Here is a 21662-nt window from a genome sequence, read left to right as displayed (position 1 = left end):
ATGCGCAATGTCCGCAGTGCGACTGCGCCAAGTAAATTTGCTATGTAGTTAGGTATTTTACTCACGGCATTACGAGGTTTTTTCTTCGTTCTGGTGATCGTAATGTGATTGACAGGAAGTGGGTGTTTCTGGGCGGAAACTGCCCGTTTTATGGGTGTGTTTGAAAAAATGCTACCGTTTCTGGGAAAAATGCGGGAGTGGCTGGAGAAACGGAGGAGTGTCTGGGCGAACGCAGGGTGTGTTTGTGACGTCAAACCAGGAACGACAAGCACTGAACTGATCGCAGATGCCGAGTAAGTGTGCAACTACTCAGAAACTGCTAAGAAGTGTCTATTCGCAATTTTGCTAATCTTTCGTTCGCAATTTTGATAAGCTAAGATTCACTCCCAGTAGGCGGCGGCTTAGCGTGTGCAAAGCTGCTAAAAGCAGCTTGCGAGCGAACAACTCGGAATGAGGGCCCATATTCCTATTCTAAACAGCATTTGTATCCTATTACACTACACTAGCATTTCCAATACTCCAATAAAACTCTATGCCAATCCGCTTAAGTGGCTTACACCTTTTTAACCCTTCTCTTTACCCACCCCTTAACCATCCCTACCCGCAGCCTAATCCATATCCTCCCCTCCCATAGCCTAACCCTAACACTCCCATTCCACAGCCTATTCCTACCCCTCCCACACCTTAACCCCCTAATCCTAACCCTCCCCCTTCCTCTGCAGCCTAACCCTTACACTCCCCGGTATACTTCCATTCGGGATGCTGACTGTCAGGATTCTGGCATTGGAATTCTGAGCGGTGTTGGGATTCTGGTGCCAGTCAATTGACCTCTATCATATTGACCTTCGGGATCCCAACTACATTCCACGTGCACGTGCAGCTAGTCTCTTTAAATGTTTTATTGGCTGAACATAGGGGCTGTAGTACTATGGACAGCTCCCTGAGTACCTTTAGCTTTGGCTGGTTCTGCAATTTCCCCCATCTCTGGAGCAGGGCCATATTAACAGTGGTGTAGGCCCCTGGGCAAAGCAATGCACTGGGACCCCTACCCATCCTCCAGTGGTAGGAGTGGGTTGTGCTATCAGTGGCAGCTTTGATGTACCTCCGGGTGGAAGGGGGTGTTCTAATTACTCCTTTACTGCACAGATGGTGGGAGATGGGGCAGGAGGGAGAAAAGTAAACTGTAGAAGGGGGCATTGGGCTGAATTAAGGGGCCTGGTACATGACTTCCAGGGTGACAGGGGGTGTTTAATACTCAGGGGAGGGGTTGATAGTGGAGTGGGCTTAATATTCATCATTTTCTGGTGGGAGGGCAGCTTGCTTGACTGCAGATATCTCCAGTTCCTGGAAATAGATTTCTTAGTTTTCAATGGTATAAAAAAACTAGAGCGTCCCATCTTTCAGAAGATACTTTGGACTTGGGGATCAGAGTTCATAAGCCAGAGCAAACCACTGACGAAAATTTAAAACTGCATATTAGGCGTGTGGAGATGGAGCAGGGAGCAACTGCTGGGAGGCTGATATCTCTGGTTCTGGGCATAGTAGAGACAAGCTGCCAGTTTCCACCAAAAGGGGAGAGTCCCAGCATTTGGAGTATACCCTCAGAAAAAAATTAAGGTCACAAAGAACCTGAGATATCTGGTTGGGAAGAGCAAATAACAGGTTTGAATGGGTACCACTTCTTTGAAGTCGGATATCTCCGAGGGACGGTTTTAAAAAATCTGGTACCCAAGGAAAAAGGGGACACTCAGCTATCAGGCTAGCGCCCTTATACTCCTGGGGCCCTTGGGCAACTGCCAATTTAGCCCGTATGAAAAGACGGCCTTGCTCAGGGACAATAAAGGAACACTGCCACAACAACATTATATTTTTAAACCACTTAACTGGCTTATATTTTTTTTTTTAAACGTTTTGAAATTGTCTGTTTTTTTTTTTTTATGATTTAATTCGTGTAAGAACATTTATTTAAAACATATCCAATATGATTTTATTTAATAAAAAAATCAAATCATTTTGTAAAAATGTTTTTAAAAAATTGGTACAAACATCAATGGGCGATATATCAGACTATCTATGATCACACCATCGTGACAATTGTGACTCTATGTTTTCCCGGAAATTGCTCTTAACCTAATTCAATCATTTTAACAAAATTACAATTTGTGAGTGGTTTCTGGAAAAATATTAGACAGTTATGGGGATAAGAATATACACTGCTACTGTATATAAGCATGGACCACCGAAAAACTTTAGGTCAGAAAGAACCAGAGATATCTGGCTGGGAAGAGCAATTAACAGGCTTGCATGGGGGACCACTGCTTTGAAGTCAGATATCTCTGGTTCTCCTGGGCCGATTTAAAAAAATCTAGTACCCCTGGAAAAGGGGACCCTCAGCTATCAGCCTAAGGCCCTTATACTCCTGTGACCCCTGGGCAACTGCCCGTTGAGCCCATACAAAAACAGCCTTGCTCTGGAGTCCATGTCTGGTGTTTTACAGGCTGCCTCTTGGTACTCTGCCTCCTCCTAGCTACTGTAGCCCCAGAACTTATGACTGCCTCTTCACACTGTGGCTACACAAACATTACTGCCCCTCTACACTCTGTGGCCCCGCTCTGCAATGTCCTGGCTTCTCCAGAGGGCACCTCAGAAGTCATGGCCGGACTGATTTCCTGACATGGGTAGGGAGAGTTCTCCCTCTCTGCTGCATCTTGTTCCACTGCCTCTGACTGCTGCCACCTCAAACATTATTAGCCTGTCCAGATCTGGCTTTTATTCCTCTCTCCCTGAGCAGATTCCTACCAGCCACACAAGCCACTGTCCATGATACTGACATTTTATATAGGACCCAATATAGGTAGGCATACACAGGGTCTGGGGTGCCACAGATCACTGTCCACATGTTCAGTCAAATGCATCTTATAATGCTCTAAACTAGGGGTGGGGAACCTCAGGCCCGTGGGCCGTATAAGGCCCGCAGAGCCACTTGATCCGGCCCGGCCATGCTCACCTAAACGAGGGAGATGCCGGGCGCCCGCTGAGATTTTGTTACTAGCGGGCGCCCGGCTTCTTTCCCCCAGCAGCAACCGGAGGCAGGAGCTCATTCCTGAGCTCCGGCTTTCGGCTCTGGCAGTGTGCGTGTGCAGTGCTATGGGAGAGATGTCATGATGTCTCTCCCATAGTTCCGAGGAGCAGACGGCCAGGCGGAGGGCAATGGTCCGGAAGCAGGAGCGGGGCTGGTGAGTATTGTTGTTTTTTCTTTTCTTTTAATGTGTGTGTATGTAAGCGGCGCTACTAGGGGGCATAGCTAATGGGGCACATTTAATGGGGCATAACAACTGACTGGGAGCATATCTTATGGGGCATAACAAGTGACTGGGGGCATATGTACTGGGGCATAACAACTGACTGGGGGTATATCTACTGGGGGCATAGCTACTGACTTGGGGCATAACTACTGGGGTCATATCTACTGGGGGCAGGCTAATTATTAAGTTGATAATTTTTGTATGGCCCCCAAAGGATTTTATAAATATCCAAATGGCCCTTGGTAGATAAAGGTTCCCCACCACTGCTCTAAACTGTGCATCGCTAGCATATTTGCCAGGTTTATGTCAAGATTGACAAGTTTGTGTAATTACTGTATGATGGCATGGAGAAAGCACAGTGATATTGCGTGAGGCGAGTCCTATAAGTGAATTCTACAGTAAAGTTGCATTACAGATGTATCCTCTTCCACTGTGTCTTCAGTTGTACCAAACAATCTTGGTGTGCCTTGTCCTGAGCGACTTGGTCGCACTCAGCGTCTTGCTCAAAATGTGCATCTTAATCACATAAATTAAACTGGAGGCACAAAAACTTCTTTGTCAAATGACACTCATCAATGTCATCATACATAGTAACATAGCAAAATTGTTTCTGAGGTTGAAAAAAGACACTTTGTCCATCGAGTTCAACCTGTTAGTGATCTCCTACACTGTAATATTTTTAAGACTAAAACTGTGGTGAATGTTTAGCCATAAACTAATAATACTCCTTTTTTATTTTTGTGATTAGTATAGTACATGATTTACCCACCATAAGTCTGTATATCCTTTACCATTAAGAATTTATCTAGCCCAGTCTTAAAAGTAATGATCAAGTCTACCGTTACTACTCTCTCAGGAAGGAATTCCAAACACGTATCGTCCTTACTGTGAAGAAACCGTTCCGTTTCTGTGTGCGAAATCTCTTCTCCTCTAACCTAAGCGGCTGTCCTTTGTGATGATCTTACCAAAAACAAATCCCCCACTAGCTTTGAGTATTGACCCCTTATATATTTGTAAATGTTAATCATGTCCCCTCTTAGTCTCCTCTTTTCCAATGTAAACATGCCTAGCCTAGCAAGCCTATCCTTATATTCTAGCGTCTCCATCCCCTTAATCAATTTAGTCTCGGAACCTTTTCTAGTTCCAGGATATCCTTTTGTAGTATGGTGCCCATATTTGTGCACAATATCTTATATTTCTACTTAAACTGTATCATATGTAGCTCTGATCTTAGCTTACTCTCACACTCTGACAGCACTAATGCAACAAAATTCTTCTGTTTCTAAATGAATACTTAAGATCTGCGCCAACCCCTGTGGTTTGGTTTTGGTTCTAATTTGTCATCGAGTTTTGTTTTTGTCAAAATTGCCCTCATGTGTTTTGGTTTTGGATCTGTATTTAAAAAAGAAATAAAAAAGCTAAACATTGCTAAAATCATGCAATTTGGACCTGTTTTTGTTCTTACAGTATTATTAACCTCAATGGCATTAATTTCCAGTCATTTTCAGTAAATTTTGACCACCTCACAGCTCATATTATTGTTTTTACCAATATAAGCCAAAGGCTGCAGCAAGCTGGCTGGTTACTAAGCAACAGAGCAACAGAACGAACACACGGTAGTTTATGGCACATCTATGAAACATTGGCACACAGCTGTGGTGTAAGATGGGATTGACCTTGGGCTCTCCTACCCTTATGTTGGATATTAAAAAGAACATGCACAGTCTAACAAACCAAGCACTTCAGTGACCGAGACTGCCACTTTTGTGGCTGAAATGCTTGGTTTGTTTGGGCCCCCACAAAGCCATTTTTTGGATGGACTACCGATCACTAATGAAGTGGTTGATGATGATAATTTTCATGAACTCACAAAAAATTACGTAACATGGAGGAGGTTCCTAGATGGTTAACGTCCCTACCTCTAGTAACTTTGGACTCACAAATGGAGCAGATGCCTTCACAAATGTTGCCAGGTTGTGACCAGGCATCACAATGGCTTTCTTTTTTAGCACTGCCAAGAAATTATGCCACTGGTGGCTGACTTACACAAACCACATCATCAGCATCCTCATTGTCCCCATTAGCGTCGTATAGTACACAAAAATCCCCTCATCCTGTTCTGCTTACACACTAACATCCTCAATTTCTATGATGTCATCATCACCATCTTGTACTGCTCATCCCCCCATTTGGAGAAGGTGAAGAAATTATGGAAGGAGGTGAAGGAGGTTTCTCTATGAGTACAGTGCGAGAAATGTCAGGCTTAAACATAGCTAACCCCTAGACTCTCCTCGGGGATTTGTGAACACCTTTTGTTCTTCAGCCTTAGTGTTCTTTTTTTGGGGCACTAATTTGTTGGTGTTTAATGTGACACCTCTACCGCTTTTTTTACACTGTGAAAGATTTTGATTTCCTTTTCCTAAACTTTCTGCCTACTGACCCAACTTTAGTAGATGTTTTAGTACTATCATAACTGGCAGCAGCCGCATTACTAGTACTTGGTTACTGTTCCTGCTCTTCTCTCGACTGATCGTGATCCATATCGACTCAGTGCTTATATTTATTAACGCAGTGGCACAGCAACTACTGAGCTTTATTGAACGTACAAGTTGTACAAAAAATAATAACAGCTTTTTTTGTTTCTTCACAAATGACAACTCACACTGCAGAGTCATAGGGGTATATGCAATTCCGGACGAATTGCGCTTTTTTTTTCACCCGTTTTAAATTTGACACAATTCGACCATTGAATCCCGGACGGCGGGTACCGGAAGTCGACATATTCAATTAGAAACGGATTCGACAGTCTCGCTGTCGAAAAACGGACCAATTGACGGATAAGTGCATCCTGGATTCGACTTTTCGGACAGCACAAATTGGTTAAAAAACCCTGAAAAAAATTGCGTGGGGTCCCCCCTCCTAAGCATAACCAGCCTCGGTCTCTTTGAGATGGTCCTGGTTGTAAATATACGGGGAAAAAATTGATAGGGGATCCCCCGTCATTTTTAGAACCAGCACCGGGCTCTGCGTCCTGTCCTGGTGCATAAAATTCTGAGGACAAAAGACGTACGAGTCCCCCATATTTTTATCACCAACACCGGGCTCCACTAGCTGGAGAGATAATGCCACACACGGGGGACACTTTTATATCAGTCCCTGCGGCCGTGGCATTAAATCCCCAACTAGTCACCTCTGGCCGGGGTACCCTGGAGGAGTGGGGACCCCTTAAATCAAGTGGTCCCCCCCTCCAGCCACCCAAGGGCCAGGGGTGAAGCCCGAGGCTGTCCCCCCATCCATGGGCTGCGGATGGGGGGCTGATAGCCTTGTGTCAAATAAAAGAATATTGTTTTTTTGCAGCAGAACTACAAGTCCCAGCAAGCCTCCCCCGCAAGCTGGTACTTAGAGAACCACAAGTACCAGCATGCGGGGGGGGGATACAAACCCGCTGGTACCTGTAGTTCTACTGCAAAAAAAATACCCAAATAAAAACAAGACACGCACACCGTGAAAGTAAAACTTTATTACATACATGCCGACACACACATACTTACCTATGTTCACACGCCGACTCTGTCCACATCTCCAAGATGAATCCATGGGGTACCTGAAAATAAAATTATAGTCACCAAAATCCAGTGTAGCTGTCCTGTTCTTTTTTGTAATCCACGTACTTGCCAAAAAAACAAACCGCATACCCGGACCACGGACTGAAAGGGGTCCCATGTGTACACATGGGACCCCTTTCCCCGAATGCTGAGCCCCCCGTGACTCCTGTCACAGAGGGTCCCTTCAGCCAATCAGGGAGCGATGCGTTGTGGCACTCTCCTGATTGGCTATGCGCGTCTGAGCTGTCAGACAGCGCATCACACAGCCGTTCCATTATCTTCAATGGTGGGAACTTTGCGGTCAGCGGTGAGGTTACCCGCGGTCAGTGACTGACCGCGAGTAACCTCACCGCTGACCGCAGAGTTCCCACCATTGAAGATAATGGAGGGGCTGTGCAATGCGCTGTCTGACAGCTCAGACGCGCATAGCCAATCAGGAGAGTGCCACAACCAAGACCGGCTCAAAGATCCCGAGGCTGGTTATGCTTAGGAGTAAGGACCCCACGTATTTTTTTTTCATGATTTTAACCCATTCCCACCCCTTCCCACTGAAAACCATGCTCTCTATTTTAGTCAGTTAAAAAATATATATTCTTTTAAAAAATATATAAATAATACTTGTGTCTCCTAATAGGCAAACCAAGTACAAATCCCTTCTAATATAAATAGATATGCTATTAGCAATAAAATAAAAAAAAATAAAAAAAAATGTTTTTACATTTTTTTATTAGATTCTGCCAGCAAAGTGAGGCGGAATGAAATTGACGAAATTACTGTCGAAAAGCACTGTTGTGGAATCGACATTCTTCAATTGAATATACTTTTGTCGAAAAGCCGCATTTTTACCACTGCAGACATGTCGAATTTAAAAAATGTCGAATTGCAAAAAGTCGAATCTGAAACGTCCGTTATTTTTGTCGAAAAGTACTGTATTGCATTGTCGAATCCAATTCGACATTTTTTTTTTGTCGAAAATGCCCAGTTTTTCGACTTTTGCGGCAATTCGACCGCAATTGCATATACCCCATAGTGCTTATATTTAAGAATGCAATGTGGCACGGCACCTATTGAACACACAAGTTGTACAAAAAAGAGAAACAACTTGTTTTTTTCACAAATGACAACTCACACTGTGGAGTCACAGTGCTCATACTTTGTATATGTGAACACAGTGGATTACAGCACTTACAGCATATACAAGTTGTAAAAAAAAAAAGTTAAACTTTTTTCACAAATAACTCACACTGCGCTTAAATTTATATGAACACAGTGGGGTATGACACCTACAACACACACAAGTTGTACAAAAAAACCCCAAAAACTATTATAAACTTAAGGCCCATACACACTTGACGATAAAATGAACGACGTTGTTCATTTCAGCCCTCATCAACGACGTCGCTCATTATATCGTCAAGTGTGTATGCATCTGACGACCACCGATGCGCGGCCCCGCGGGACGTTAACGACCCTCGCTTATCTGTGGAGCATGTATGCTCAATTTCCACTATGGTCGTTACCGACCAGAGACGTCGTTGAATGTGTATGGTGTGAAAGACCAACGACCAACGACCAAGCCACTGTTCACCAGCCCTGTTCCCAGCTCATTATTTTAATAAACTGTTCAGCTTGGATGCTTCAACGATGAATGGTCTATGATCTTTGGTCTTTCGTCTTTGGTCTTTCGTCTTTGGTCTTTGGTCGTTGGTAGTGTGTATGCTCATGTCGTTTGCTCAGCTGTTCAAGGGAAGTTCAAGGGAAGTTCAAGGGAAGTCGTTGACGACGGTCGTTGACGATGTATGCATCGTCAAGTGTCTATGGGCCTTTAGTTTTACTTTTCACCAAAGACTTTTGCGGGCACTTTTCAGAAAACCGAGTCCGCTCATCTCTAATTAATACATATTGGGAGTCATTCCGGGTTGATCGTAGCTGTGCTAAATTTAGCACAGCTACGATCATTCACACTGACATGCGGGAGGACGCCTAGCACACGGCTAGTCCGCCCCGCATGTCAGTGCTGCTTCCCCCCGCAGAAGTGCAAAGGCATCGCACAGCGGCGATGCCTTTGCACTTCAAGAGTAGCTCCCGGACAGCGCAGCTTTAGCGTGCTGGCTGGGAGCTACTCATCGCACCCCAGCCCGCAGCAGCTGTGTGTGATGTCACGCAGCCGCTGCGGCCCGCCCCCTATTCGGTACAGCCACGCCTGCGTTGGCCGGACCGCACCCACGAAACAGCTGCCAAACGCAGCCGTTCCGCCCCCTCCCGCCCAGCGACCGCTTCTGCCTGTCAGTCAGGCAGAGGCGGTCGCATCCCTGCTATGGCCTTCGGCCGTCTGGCATGTGCCGATGCACTATGGCACCGGTGCATGCGCTGTAGGGACCTGTTCGCTCGGCTGCGACAAAAAGCAGCGAGCGAATGGGTCAGAATGACCCCCATTAGGTCTGATTCATATTTCTACGCAAACCCAATGGTTTGTGTAGAAATATGATGTTTAGGAGTCTGCGCAGGACTTATTCCGTGTATGTGAAGAAAGGTTCTTGCGATGTCGCAGTATGATTGACAGTGTGACAGACATGGCGTGGCGGATCGAGGGTCTTCATGGTCAGACACAGACTTGCTGGACACCGGGGTCCGGATCCTATGACCAGCCTGAGTAAGCTTCAGTTTACGAAGGCTGGCCGGTTACTGTAACCATCGCAAATCGCAACCGATAGCTAATGCTATCAGGAAGCGTCTATCTCCTACAGACACCTCCTGTTTCGTTAGAATTTTAGTTAGACAGAATTGCCCAGCTAACAGCAATTCCATACAGACCTAAGTCTGGCCCATTGTGTAAAAGGTTTACGACACTTGTCACCTATTTCCCTAGACAAAGGGAAAGTACTACAGTCTATGTTACACAAACACATGCTGAAATGCAATTGTTGCTGACAAACAAATTTACAGACAGTTCATAAAACTCTTTTATGTTCACACCACTAAATTGCAAAATAGCATTTAACACATTAACTTCAAAAGGATAATTAACCCCTTACTTGCAAGCCCTCATTTCATTTATCCCTAAGGCTTTTCTCAGTTTACCATACATTTCATGGGTCACATACTCTATAACCCTTTCTTCTCTCTCATAGGGGGAGATGTATCAAGCCTTGAAGAGAGATAACGTAGAGGAGTAGCCCAAAGTAGCCAATCAGCTTATAACACCAGTTCATAAACTGTGCTAGATAAATGACAGTTAGCTGCTGATTGGTAGCTTTTGCCATACTCTGCTCTCCTCTTTTTCCTTCTCACCTCTTGACCCTCCAATAACATCAGTCATTCTAAAGTGCCCCCACATCCTTAGATCTTCCATGCGCAACTCAGATACCCTCACTTAATCCACATGCTTCTCAGGCCACCCACATGTGACACAGGAACGTGCAGTCAGGGGAGGCAGTGCCTCCCCTGTCATTAATGATTACAATAATATAAGTATATGCTTTATATTATTGTAATAAAGTTTACATTATAAAACTGGTTCAAATATGTTTTGGAGGCACTGAGAACAGTGCCTCCCACGGCCAATGTTAAGGGGTCGGAAGCAGGGGGCGGGGGCAAGCGGAAGGCTGTAAAAGCCCATTAAAAAATGCACTGTATGCGGCACTAGAATAAATGCCTCTGTCACTGAGGCAAATATGATTGGAGATCTCCCTGTGGTCCAGCCCACTTTTTCTGTGACTGACTGACTCCTTTCCACCTCACCGGACCGTCACCCCTGTAGTATGAGTGTGTGTACAGGGGCTGTGTGTGCGTGTGCATCCACCCTGCCACTCTCCCCGGCTCCTCACTCCCAGCGCTAACCCTGCACGGACTGTGCTCCTGCTCCGGGCCGGTGCTCTGTGACTCTGCTGGCTGGAGGAGGCTACCCGATGCCAGACGTGCGCTCACCCATCCCCTCCATCCCCCGTGCACACAGTAAGTAGCCGGCGCTCCCACACTCTGCCCCTTGCAGACACTGAGCTGGTGCCACCCGCCCACACCTGGCAGCATGTGTGCTCTGCCCTGCTAGCCTCCCCAATAACGGGATACAACTTTCTCCCGTGGCTGGACGGCTGGTGCGGGGCAGCACTTATCCGGATATGGTATAATGTCGCTGCTGCTGGTAAGCTACAGTATAGAGCCCCAGATACCGTAGCCAGTGTTACCAAAGCAGCATGTGTGTATAGTGCTGAGTAGCGAGTACTGGTATCCAAGGTGTGCAGGCTGTATGTGTGTGCTAGATGCTCCAGATGCCATCGCTCAGGTATGTGTGTGTGTCTTATCCGACTCTGCAACGCTGCATGTAGCCATTATACTGTGTGCAACTATAATGTGTAGCTAGTGAGGTGACTGTATATGAGTGTCTGTATGTGTGTATATATACATGCCTATCAGGGACGTGCAGTCACGCTCTAAATCGGTGTCTTGCTCAGGGCCTCATGAGGTCTAAATTCACCTTTGGCGGCGGCCATAGCAGCGGCCTTAGTGGGCATGCCTCACCAGCCACTGACCTCACCGCACGCCGCTGATGTGACAATATTGTCCCTCATTCCGAGTTGTTCGCTCGTTATTTTTTTCCGCTACGGAGCGATTAGTCACAAACTGTGCATGCGCAATGTTCGCAGTGCGCCTGCACCAAGTAAATTTGCACAAAAGTTAGGTATTTTACTCACGGCATTACGAGGTTTTTTCATCGTTCTGCTGATCGGAGTGTGATTGACAGGAAGTGGGTGTTTCTGGGCGGAAACTGGCCGTTTTCTGGGAGTGTGCGAAAAAACGCAGGCGTGTCAGGGAAAAACGCGGGAGTCAAACAATCCATGTTTACAGCTATAATTCACACCCACTAAAGATGACATTTTTCTCAGGAATAATTTCACTTGCAACAAACTATAAACATGAAATATTACAATTTCTACCATATTCCTCTTCACTACAGAGTTTACCTAATTTCCATGGGGGTCATTCTGAGTTGTTCGCTCGTTATTTTTTTTCTCGCAACGGAGCGATTAGTCGCTAATGCGCATGCGCAATATCCGCAGTGCGACTGCGCCAAGTAAATTTGCTATGCAGTTAGGTCATTTACTCACGGCATTACGAGGTTTTTTCTTTGTTCTGGTGATCGTAATGTGATTGACAGGAAGTGGGTGTTTCTGGGCGGAAACTGGCCGTTTTATGGGTGTGTTTGAAAAAATGCTACCGTGTCAGGGAAAAACGCGGGAGTGTCTGGAGAAACGGGGGAGTGGCTGGGCGAACGCAGGGCGTGTTTGTGACGTCAAACCAGGAACGAAACTGACTGAACTGATCGCAGTGGCAGAGTAAGTCTGGAGCTACTCAGAAACTGCTAAGAAATTTCTATTCGCAATTCTGCTAATCTTTCATTCGCAATTCTGCAAAGCGAAGATACACTCCCAGAGGGCGGCGGCTTAGCGTGTGCAATGCTGCTAAAAGCAGCTAGTGAGCGAATAACTCGGAATGAGGGCCACTGTCCCTTTAACCCCAAATTTCCCCACACACACTCAGTTCCCACAGCTGCTCCAGACTTCCTCACATATCATTCAGATCCCCAGGTAGACCCATCTGCCACTCAGACCCGCCATATGTATACACTTAACCAGTGTCGGACTGGGGCATGGAGGGCCCACCGGGGGAATGCAGTTATAGGGGCCCATACTTAGGGGTGTGGCCAGCCTACAAAGGGGGTGTGGCCAGCCCGACAGGTCACCAGCCCTTCTGGCAATTACCATTCCGGCCCTGCTGAATAGCACAAAGAGGTGAAAAGCCCGATTATCACAGGTGGATCGTGAAAGAAGGCTTTTCACATCTTCATGAATAGAGCCCTTATGGTCAGATATAACAACAAGTGATAGTCTTGTTATCACTTGTTCCAAATATTAAATGGTGCCCCAGCCAATCAGCTCCTACCTGTCATGTGTTTGAAAAATGCCAGGAGCTGGTTGGCAGGAGCACCATTTAACATTCATAATAATCTGCCTCTTAAAGTGCTAATGTGCCTGTCCCGGACCAAGTGCACAGTATCTGCGGAAACACATGCTGGGCTACTGAACCCTACGGCTAGCAGACCTTATAGACGGTTTTTGGGGTCATTCCAAGTTGATCGGACATTGCAACTTTTTGCAGCCCGTGTGATCAGATAGACGCGTACCCTCCAACATTTTACACATAAAAACTGGGACAAATTAGAAAAGGGGGCGTGGTCGCTGGTAAAGGGGGCGTGGTCATGCCCCTTTTCCTACCCTTTCAATGGAAGTTTAGAGAGCCAAAAATCGGTACAGACCATAAAAAAAGGTACTGTACCTGCTAAAAAGGTCCAGCTGGAGGGTATGTAGACATCGCCGATGGAGGAGTGTATTTTAGCTAAGCAAGTGTGCGATCGCATGTGCAGGGGAGCTGGAAAAAAAAAGTTTTGTGTAGTTTCTGAGCAGCTCTGTACTTACTCAGCTGCTGCGATCACTTCAGCCTGTCAGGTCCCGGAATTGACGTCAGACACCCGCCCTGCAAACACCTTGACATGCCTGCGTTTTACTCAGTAGCGGATCTTGCCACGGGCAAGCAGGACTTTTGCCTGGGGCGCTGCCATCCGGAGGGCGCCGCACCATGGCAAGATCCGCTGCTGCTGTCAGTGCTGTGCCCCCGCTGCCTCTGCCCCCCGCCGTGAAGGGAACTTGACGCGTAGCGTCTAGTTTCCCTTCGTGGAGAGGACCTTTACTGTGCGGTGCGCGATGACGTTATTGCGCACCGCACAGCAAAGGTCCTCTCCACGAAGGGAAGCTAGAAGAGTGCCTAGAGTATAATTTCCCTTCGTGGAGAGGACCTTTGCTGTGCGGTGCGCGATGACGTCATCTCGCACCGCACATCATTTCAGCCACGCCCCTATTGCTCGCCCCGGGGCGCTGAAAACCCTGGAGCCGGCCCTGGTTTTACTCACCACTCCCAGAAAACGGTCAGTTGCCACCCAGATCCGCCTTTACTGCTGTCAATCTACTTGCGCTTGCAGCTACGATCGCTTCCATCGCTGTTCTTGTCGCCGCCTGGCGATGGCTGTTGCCGGGGCAATGACGCGCCTGCGCACTTCTGCCGTCTGCGCATGCGCAGTTGTGACCCATTTGCACACCTGCGAAAAACTGCAGCGTGCAAACGGGTCAGAATGGCCCCCTTGGTGTGCAGTGTATTAGCCGGAGAACAATAAGCATACTTGCCTACCAGACCCTCTCCATGAGGGAGAAAATGCTCTGTTCCTGGACTTTCCTGGTAATGTATGATTGCCATCACCTGTGCTCAGCTAGGTAATTGATAAGAAAGGTGTTTCACCACAGGTGATGGCAATCAAACATTACCAGGAACGTCCAGGAACAGAGCATTTTCTCCCTCATGGAGAGGGTCAGGTAGGCAAGTATGACAATAAGCCAAACACTATATTTCACAAATACATAAGAAATCAATTGCCAGCCTGCCAGTCCAGCTGTACTGTGCTTTGTGTATGTCCCGGTGGCCCATTTATAGCAGCCATGGTGTATGCAACAATAGCCACATGAGAGATCTCACACTGTAATCTATCAGTAAGAGCGCTGCATGCACAGTAATTGGAATGACACAGGGCAAACCCATTACTTTATCTACAATGTGCTGTGATTAGAAACTCTGGTGAAATTTTATAGGTGGTGGTATAATAGTTATTATAATAGTTATTATACTAGATTGTGAACTAATCCTGATATATAACGTGTAATAAATACGCTGGTTGTATTGCACTAACAATTATATGTAACGAAAGATATGCAATAAAATACTGCTTTATTGCTTACCTATAAATGGAAGTGTTTGATAACCAGTAGGCTGATTTTACTACTAATATAGCTTTTCATGAATAAAAGTAAAATACAACACATGCTCTGTTCTTAATTACAGCTTCCGGAATCATTTGTGGTGTTTACAGGTGAAAAAGTTAATTTATTTCAGTAATTCAACTTAAAAGGTGAAACTAATATATTATATTGACTCATTATATGCAAAGTGAGATATTTTAAGCCTTGTTATAATTTTGATGATTGTAGCTTACAGTTTAAGAAAACCCCAAATCTCAAATCTCAGAAAATTAGAATGTTGTGAATAGGTTCAATAGTGTAGGCTCAAATTGTCACACCCTAATCAGCTAATTAATCCAAACCATCTGCAAACAGTTCCTGAGCCTTTAAATCAGAGGTTCTCAAACTCGGTCCTCGGGGGCACACACAGTGCATGTTTTGCAGGTAACCCAGCAGGTGCACAGGTGTATTAATTACTCACTGACACATTTTAAAAGGTCCACAGGTGGAGCTAATTATTTCACTTGTGATTCTGTGAGGAGACCTGCAAAACATGCCCTGTGTGGGGTCCTGAGGACCGAGTTTGAGAACCTCTGCTTTAAATGGTCTCTTCAGTCTGGTTCAGTACAAATCACAATCATGGGGAAAACTGCTGACCTGACAGTTGTGCAGATAACCATGACTGACACCCTCCACAAGGTGGTAAAGGGGGTCATTCCGACCCGATCGCTCGCTACAGTTTGTCGCAGCGATCGGGTCGAAACTGCGCATGCGCCAGTGCCGCAGTGCGCCGGGACATGGCAGCCGTCGTTGCCTAGCGATCGCCTCTGAGACAGAGGCGGTCGCTGGGCGGGAGGGGGCTGGACGGCGGTGCTAAGCCGCTGTTTAGGGGGGCGCGGTCTGGCCAACGCAGGCAGGGCTGGAACGTTGGTGGGGCGGGCCGCGGCGGCTATGTGACATCACCTGCAGCCGCTGCGGGCCGGGGAGCGACGAGAAGCTCCCGGCCAGCACGCTAAAGCTGCGCTGGTCGGGAGCTACTCTTGAAGTGCAAAGGCATCGCTGCTGTGTGATGCCTTTGCGCTTCTGCGGGGGACGGAAGCGGCACTGACATGCGGGGCAGACTGTGCTGGGCATCTCCCCGCATGTCAGTGTGAGTGATCGTAGCTGTGCTAAAATTAGCACAGCTACGATCAACTCGGAATAACCCCCAAAGTCTGAAACGAAAATTGCAAAAGAAGTTGGATGTTCTCAAAGTGCTGTATCAAAGCACATTAATAGAAAGTTAAGTGGAAGGGAAAGGTGTGGAAGAAAAAGGTGCACAAGCAGCAGGGATGACCGCAGCCTGGAGAGGATTGTCAGGAAAAGGCCATTCAAAGTTTGGGGGAGCTTCACAAGGAGTGGACTGAGGCTGGAGTCAGTGCATCAAGAGCCACCACACACAGACAGATCATGGACATGGGATTCAAATGTCGTATTCCTCTTGTCAAGCCGCTCCTGAACAACAAACTATGTCAGAAGCGTCTTACCTGGGCTAAAGAAAAAAATAACTGGTCTGTTGCTCAGTGGTCCAATGTCCTCTTTTCTGATGAGAGCAAATTTTGCATCTCATTTTGAAACCAAGGTCCCAGAGTATGGAGCAAGAATGGAGAGGCACACAATCCAAGATGCTTGAAGTCCAGTGTGAAATTTCCAGTCTGTGTTCATTTAGGGAGCCATGCCATCTGCTGGTGTTGGTCCACTGTGCTTTATTAAGGCCAGAGTCAACGCAGCCATCTACCAGGACATTTTTCTTTCAGCAGACAAACTTTATGGAGATGCTGACTTCATTTTCCAGCAGGACTTGGCACCTGCCCACACTGCCAAAGGTACCAAAACCTGGTTCAATGACCGTGGGATTACTGTGCTGGATTGGCCAGCAAACTAGCCTGACCTGAACCCCACACACAATCTATGGGGCATTGCCAAGAGAAAGATAAGAGACATGAGATCGAACAAAGCAGACGAGCTGAAGGCCGCTATTGAAGCATCCTGGTCTTCCATAACACCTCAGCAGTGCCATAGGCTGATAGAGTCCATGCCTCACCGCATTGAGGCAGTAATTTATATATATATATATATATATATATATATATATATGTAGACGATAAACTCCGGCACTCCAGTCCTCCCCCTCAGGGTGTACCTCGCTCCGGTGCCTTCCCCAGGGATCCTATCCCTGACATGTACCAATCAAAGAAATCAGAGGCGGCACTCAGAGACTTTGGAAACAGTGAAAAGCTGTATTGGTGAGGTCAACGTTTCGGGGACCACCTCCCCGTCTTCAGGACCAGGTCCTGAAGACGGGGAGGTGGTCCCCGAAACGTTGACCTCACCAATACAGCTTTTCACTGTTTCCAAAGTCTCTGAGTGCCGCCTCTGATTTCTTTGATTGGTATATATATAATATATATATCAATCATAAATGTGACTTACCCCCATAATTGACTCCCCCTTAGTGGAGCACCGTGATCCTGCCAGCCGGGCTTCCTGATCAGGTACTTCCGGTCGTGGTATCTCCTTTGCGCCGGAAATGACATCACTCAGCCGAGCCCAGGACCATTGAGACACACTGTAAACAAAGTGCAAAGTGTGTCATAGCGCTGTAATGTCTGAACACAGCGTACATAAAAATATACAGCGGACTAAACATACACAGAAATACAATAAAATGTACATTAACAAGTACAAAAACATTCTTAAACAATGTAAAACACACTAGGTGTATAAAAACCATATAATGCAAAAATGTCACTCTGTGATCCAGAGGACAAAAAACATCCTGAATAAAGTGCTGCAAACAGCATAAAATAATATAGTATGGGAAGCTTACACTTTACAGTGTAATATACCGTATAAACACAGCGGACAAAGTAATATGGAATGTGGAAAGACAAGCGGTATAAGTTCAATGATGCGTGACGTGAACATGCGTGTAGATGATGACACTAAAACAATTGGATGATCATTGTGAATGTCTGAGGTATTGATACAATGCGAATTTGTTGAGATATTGTTTATTTCTCTTACGTCCAAGAGGATGCTGGGGACTCCGTAAGGACCATGGGGTTGAAATTTTGACCAAACTGCTGGTGGTTTGGCCATTTGTATAGTATACTGGAGGCCACTGTAAATGGACACTACTCACTGTCTCCGAGGGCACACCAACAACGTTGCCACCTTCTCCAGGCTATGGTCAAGTTCTTGGCCATAAACAATGGCTCCCTTTTGCCACTCAGTCACGATTCGTGTACAACCCATGGTTTCACCTGAAAAAATAAGATTTTAAACCTACCGGTAAATCTTTTTCTCGTAGTCCGTAGAGGATGCTGGGGACTCCGTAAGGACCATGGGGTATAGACGGGCTCCACAGGAGACATGGGCACTATAAAGAACTTTTAGCATGGGTGTGCACTGGCTCCTCCCTCTATGTCCCTCCTCCAGACCTCAGTTAGATCTTGTGCCCAGAGGCGATAGGGTGCATTACAGGGAGCTCTCCTGAGTTTTCTGTGTAATAGAATTTTGTTAGGTTTTTTATTTTCAGGGAGCTCTGCTGGCAACAGACTCCCTGCATCGTGGAACTGAGGGGAGAGAAGCAGACCTACTTCTTAAGAGTTCAAGGGCTCTGCTTCTTAGGCTACTGGACACCATTAGCTGCAGAGGGAGTCGGAACACAGGTCTCACCCTGGGGTTCGTCCCGGAGCCGCGCCGCCGTCCTCACAGAGCCGGAAAAAGAAGCCAGGTGAGTATGAGAAGAAAAGAAGACTTCAAGGCGGCAGAAGACTTCAGATCTTCACTGAGGTAAGCGCGCAGCAGTAACGCTGCGCGCCATTGCTCCCACGCAACACACACACACATGGCACTGATGGGTGCAGGGCGCAGGGGGGGCGCCCTGGGCAGCAATAAACCTCATTACTGGCAATAAACAAGTTTATTAGGCTGAAGGCAGCAAATAAATGATCCCCCGCCATTTTTTGATTATTGAAGCGGGACCGAAGCCCGCCGCTGGAGGGATGGCGGAGCTTGATCCCTCAGCACTAACCAGCGCCATTTTCTCCACAGAAGCTGCAGAGAACGCTGGCTCCCTGGACTCTCCCCTGCTGAACGAGCTCAGAGGGCTGAAAAAAGAGGAGGGGGCACATTACAGGCGCAGTGAGTGGGGAAATCAGTGTATTTTCATATAAAAGCGCTATCTGGGTTTATTCCAGTGTCAGTTTGGCGCTGGGTGTGTGCTGGCATACTCTCTCTGTCTCTCCAAAGGGCCTGCTTTAGGGAATTGTCCCCTTATAGCTATATCCCGGTGTGTGTGGGGTGTCGGTACGTGTGTGTCGGCATGTCTGAAGCTGAAGGCTTATCCAAAGAGGAGGTGGAGCAGATGAGTGGGATGTCCCAGTCGGTAATGCTGACTCAGGATTGGATGGATATTTGGTCATACCTACTATGATAAAGGCTAGGAAGGAGGTGACGGCGAAACATTATCACCGTATCTGGCGGAAATATGTCTCTTGGTGTGAAACCAAGAATGCTCCTACGGAAGATTTCCATCTGGGCCGTTTTCTCCACTTCCTACAGACAGGAGTGGATATGGGCCTAAAGTTAGGCTCTGTAAAGGTACAGATTTCGGCCCTATCTATATTCTTTCAGAAGGAATTGGCTTCTTTACCAGAAGTCCAGACTTTTGTGATAGGAAGCACGCACATCCAGCCTCCTTTTGTGCCCCCAGTGGCACCCTGGGACCTTAACGTGGTGTTACGGTTCCTTAAATCTCAAGGTGGTCATGTTATTGGCCTTGGCATCTGCAAGGCGTGTGTCAAAATTGGCGGCCTTGTCTCACAAGAGCCCCTATTTGATTTTTCATGTGGATAGAGCGGATTTGAGGACTTGTCCTCAATTTCTACCTAAGGTGGTGTCTTCATTTCATATGAACCAACCTATCGTGGTGCCTGTGGCTACGAGTGACTTGGAGGACTCCAAGTCCTTGGACGTAGTCAGGGCCTTAAAAATTTATGTAGCCAGAACGGCTAGGGTTAGGAAAACAGAGGCTCTGTTTGTCCTGTATGCAGCCAACAAGATTGGCGCGCCTGCTTCAAAGTAGACTATTGCTCACTGGATCTGTAACACGATTCAGCAGGCTTATTCTACGGCTGGATTGCCATTACCAAATTCGGTGAAGGCCCATTCCACTAGGAACGTGGGTTCTTCTTGGGCGGCTGCCCGAGGCGTCTCGGCATTACAGCTTTGCCGAGCAGCTACTTGGTCGGGTTCAAACACTTTTGCAAAATTCTACAAGTTTGATACCCTGGCTGACGAGGACTTCGCATTTGCTCAGTCGGCGCTGCAGAGTCATCCGCACTCTCCCGCCCAAACTGGAGCTTTGGTATAAACCCCATGGTCCTCTAGGACGTAAGAGAAAATAAGATTTTAAACCTACCGGTAAATCTTTTTCTCGTAGTCCGTAGAGGATGCTGGGCGCCAGTCCCAGTGCGGACTGGATCTGCAAGACTTGTATATAGTTATTGCTTACATAAGGGTTATGTTACAGTTGGAATTGGTCTTTGACTGATGCTGGAATTTGTTCATACTGTTAACTGGTTATGTGTATTCCAGGTTATATGGTATGATTGGTGTGGGCTGGTATGAATCTTGCCCTTAGATTAACAAAATCCTTTCCTCGTATTGTCCATCTCCTCTGGGCACAGTTCTCTAACTGAGGTCTGGAGGAGGGGCATAGAGGGAGGAGCCAGTGCACACCCATACTTAAAGTTCTTTATAGTGCCCATGTCTCCTGTGGAGCCCGTCTATACCCCATGGTCCTTACGGAGTCCCCAGCATCCTCTACGGACTACGAGAAAAAGATTTACCGGTAGGTTTAAAATCTTATTTTTTCAGGTGGAACCATGGGTTGTACACGTATCGTGACTGAGTGGCAAAAGGGAGCCATTGTTTTTGGCCGAGAACTTGACCATAGCCTGGAGAAGGTGGCAACGTTGTTGGTGTGCCCTCGGAGACAGTGAGTAGTGTCCATTTACAGTGGCCTACAGTATACTATACAAATGGCCAAACCACCAGCAGTTTGGTCAAAACTTCAACCACAATATGATAAATCCTCAACATCTATATGGCTTATCAGAAGGAGAGGAATCACAAGAGGCTCACAATGAGGCCAATCATTATGTATGGACTAAGGAGGCAAATAACCTTACTAATTAATAATTATTTTATACTACTTTATTAATTCAACAGTAAGAGGAAAAAAAAATGTTTATTTAGTAGAGCGTGATAATTTTTTATTATATTAAAATAATAATAATATTAATTGAAAATTGCTGTTAAAAAATGTTTTTATGACTTGCCATTTTTTTTAAATTCTTTTATGGCTATATAAATGGTGTCCATGCTATAGATGAATAAATGTAGCCCAAAATTATTATTTAAAAAAAAAAAAAAAAAAAATAATAATAATAATAATAATAATAATAATAATAATAATAATAATATTGCCCCTAATAAATAATATTGCTCTTAATACAATTAAACATGAATTCTGTACCCCCATAGAGTAATAAAGTAATACTGTCCCCATTATTAGAATTATTCATATTTTCTTCCTCCTTATTCAGAGCATAATGATTAGTCTCAGTACACAGTAAGAGTATGAGTCCTCACCCTCTGATTGGACATTGCAAACAGCATACTTTTTTTTTAACTTATCTTGTCTGTAGTGGTGAATTTCCTATTGGTCAAACGAGGCACCACATGCTGGGAGGCAGCACTTTTATTATTGTTATTATTATCCTATATTTATATGGCGCCACAAAGGTTCCACAGCGCCCAATTACAGAGTACATAAACAAATAATCAAAAAAGGAAAATAT

The 21662-nt window shown here is 46.1% G+C and overlaps 1 long non-coding RNA gene across 1 annotated transcript in view; it reads left to right on the top strand.

The window, feature by feature from the left end:
• Nucleotides 1–20939, top strand: part of LOC134936046 (uncharacterized) — a 406776-nt gene extending 385837 nt beyond the window's left edge. Inside the window, exons 3-4 of the long non-coding RNA XR_010180446.1 lie at nt 14855–14882; nt 20677–20939. This is a non-coding gene — a long non-coding RNA (uncharacterized LOC134936046). The remainder of the gene's footprint in view (nt 1–14854; nt 14883–20676) is intronic.
• Nucleotides 20940–21662: the final 723 nt, after the last annotated feature.

The sequence above is a fragment of the Pseudophryne corroboree genome, chromosome 6 (genome assembly GCF_028390025.1).
Source record: "Pseudophryne corroboree isolate aPseCor3 chromosome 6, aPseCor3.hap2, whole genome shotgun sequence".
In the NCBI taxonomy this organism is placed as follows: domain Eukaryota; kingdom Metazoa; phylum Chordata; class Amphibia; order Anura; family Myobatrachidae; genus Pseudophryne; species Pseudophryne corroboree.
The sequence above is the reverse complement of the archived record's forward strand: the minus strand, read 5'-3'. Positions and strand labels throughout refer to the sequence as shown.